The sequence below is a fragment of the Lactuca virosa genome, chromosome 8 (genome assembly GCF_052849685.1).
Source record: "Lactuca virosa cultivar CGN04683 chromosome 8, Lactuca_virosa_CGN04683_v6, whole genome shotgun sequence".
NCBI classification, from domain to species: Eukaryota; Viridiplantae; Streptophyta; class Magnoliopsida; order Asterales; family Asteraceae; genus Lactuca; species Lactuca virosa.
The window spans coordinates 221,179,796-221,183,156 of record NC_136433.1 but is presented as its reverse complement, the minus strand read 5'-3'; positions in this window follow the sequence as shown (position 1 = coordinate 221,183,156).

Sequence of the window (3,361 nt, the reverse complement as noted above, 5' to 3'; positions counted from 1 at the left end):
CATGTTGCATATTCATGGTTCACGGAACGACAATTGGTCGGAGTATTGGGAAGGAGTCAAATGGTTGTTGTGACACTTAAAATACACTTTTGAGGTTGCATTGTGTTTAAAAAAGAAATGGGTTATCTTGGAAGGATTCAAAGCTACACATTTGTGTGGTTGTTAAGATTCGGGGAAAATGCCACATGTTGCATGTTCATGGTTCATGGAATGACAATTGGTCGGATGTTCTAAGTTTCGTAAGAATGTTACTCTTTCAACCACATAAGTAGAATACATGGCTATTGCAAAAGCCGGAAAAGAGCTTATCTGGTTGAACAACTTCCTATTTACTTAAAAAACTTTCTATATGTTTGACATAAAACATGAATTCCATGTCATTCAGTATGACAATCGAATTATAGTTCATATTTCACAAAATTTTGGTGTATCACATTGCATAAAAAACATCTAGATGAGATACCACTCTTATCATATGCATGATAAGCCTTAAGGAAGAGCCTTGACATGAAGAGTATAACATACACGTTTAGTAAGGTGATGACACGAAGTAAAATTAAAGCTTTGCATAAATCCTACTAGTTTTCTATATAACTTATTACAAGGTAACAAACTAGAAAGAGGTATGTCAGAGATGTACTTGTTTCGGAAGGCAGTTGGTTTATTGTTAAAGTTATCGTAGTTTAGATAACTTTAACATGTCTCATGTGATATGTTATTGTTAAACATGAATGATGAGTTGAAAAAACATTAGAGGGTAACAAAGTTGCACAAAAGTATGACAATATTTATCTTGACTGGTAATTAATGGAGTAAAGAAATACCAAATATATGAGTTGTAATGTCCCAATTTTTTTACAACAAAATTTTCATTGAATATTAAAAGCATTTGATCTAATTCCATTCTCAAAGGTAGAGTAAAACCATTTGTTTCAAAATACAATAAGTGTCTCAAGGTAGTAAATACAAATGCAAAAGTTTCAAAAAGTATTCAAGGATGCCATGCAATCACGTTGTGCCCTCCTTTTTTGTACCAAAACAACCTATAACATTTGAACTTAAAACCATAAACAGAAAGTTTAATGAGTTCCCCAAAATAATACATACATCACAGAGCAATGGACCCATCCCTAGGGTCTAACCCAATGGTTCCAACCCTAAATAATAGAGCAAACCATAAATAATGGGCCCATCCCTACATAATAGGCCTATCCCTGAATAATAGGCTCATCCCTACATAACGAGACCAACCCAACGAGTCTAACCAAACGAAGCGTATAAGCAATAAGTAACACGCATACATTGACACCTAGTGTCCCATATAATATAATGAGAAAACTCACCTGAAACAAAGAGCTGAATCCAACTACTCGAAGTCCTGCATAATTAGCTACATGCATCGCCTATACCAATCATAGGCTAAACCTTAGTTTATAGCCCAAAGCCTCTAAGTTTGACCAAAAGTCAAATTGGTCAAAAGTCAATAGTTAACAGTCAACGACCTCTGCCTTACAGCCAACTCCTAGACCATGCCACAGTCACTAAACATCAAAAGAGTCGCGACTAGCACCGCGGTTTCCTAACCACCGCACTACGATTAATGTCAAAACAAGTTAATCTATTAAGCTCTTACCCCTTAACGTACAGAGCTCAAAATCTCATATTTGATGCCTCTAAGGGACTTAATGGATAAATTTCTTGACTTTATCCATTACACAATAAACCCAAGTCCAAAACGCAAACCCTAACTCATAAAGGGGCCCAAAATGACAAAAAAAGGATTTGCATGGCTTGGAATGGGGAAAATATCTCATATTTCGAGTATACAAATCTCTCAAAAAGGGAATCATAACATCAACAACCTCATGGAGTTCCCAAACTCCAAGAAATCACAAATCAAGGGACCAAAAGATAACCTAACACCTTCTAGTGCTAGATCCAAGCATGTAATTCAAGAAAGTAGGGAGCTTGGATACTTGAAATGGTCCAGAAAGAAGAAGATGGAAGCACAACTTCTAGATCTTCACCCTACTCTCTTCTACATACTTTTTTTCTTAAGGAATTCCTCCAAAAGCTCCAAACACACACACACACAATGCACCAAGAACACTCAAGGGGGTTAGGATTTTCTCTCTAAAGATCGTGGCTGGAGAAAACAACACAATCCTAAATGTTAACACCCTTAAATAGGTCTCAAGACCTGAGACCTAGGGTTTTGAGCCCAACCGCCACCACTTTGTGATCCACAGCTGACCGCATCACTACTTAAATGACGTGGCTGCAACATAACACCATATCACCAGCGTCGTGGTCTCTCCAAAAACTTATTTAAGATGCGTTTTATCTAAGTTGGTACTGAAAACTACTAATCAGCTCTAGTAAATTCTCTTTTACCAAATTAATTAACCAAAACAAGCTCTTAAGTTAATCCTAACTTTTTAGTAACTTAATTTATTAAGCTCTTAATTAAATCATAAAAACAACATTATGATCTGTGTAAAATTCCCAACAATATTCAATACTTCCCACAAGCTTGAAAGCGTAAGAATATGTGATTTTTGGTTTATAACAAAATCGAATCCCAACGCAGAACCAATTTGTTACTTGTTACTTATTACTAGTTGATTAAAATAATTACAGATTTTTGAAGTTGATTAATTAGAATGATTTTAATCCTAAATTAGTTGATCAATCTAAAAAGAATTAAAACTCAAACCGTTATGAAGCACAAAACTAAAGCCACTAGATAAAAACACAAATTAAAAACCAATTATTATATTAACAACATAAAAGGTACGAGTCTTTGCATAACTGAATAATAGGGTTTCTAGCTAGACATGGCTTCAAAGTCCTTAAATGATGTCAAGAATGGCCAGAAAAGTTGAGAAGTGAAAACATGATCGTGTAATGAAAAACACAACCGTGTAAATCCATAAATGCGCGATTTGGACACGAATTCTTCTATTTCAGCTACTTTAATCCATCTTCCAGCTTCCTTAGGCGTTTTAGATCCATTTAGCTCCAAAAATAGAATATTGCTCCACTCGAAATACTTGAAAATGACATTAAAGTATGAGTAGTATGAGAATTCTAGTAAAAAAGAGCTAACCACTATTTATACGAAGGAACATATAAAAAATTTAATATTGTACAAAATGCTAATAAACAGTAATAGAAAAGATGCATAAAATGGCATCTAACATACACTAAATGTTTTTCAAGGAAATGTTATAGGAGTTTAATGTGAAACTTGTAGCTATCAAAGAAACAATCACAAAAATTACGTAAAGACATGAAAGAATTGGATAAAGTTTGTTATATATAAGTATTCGACAATTGTATGTATGTTATGGTATGGAAA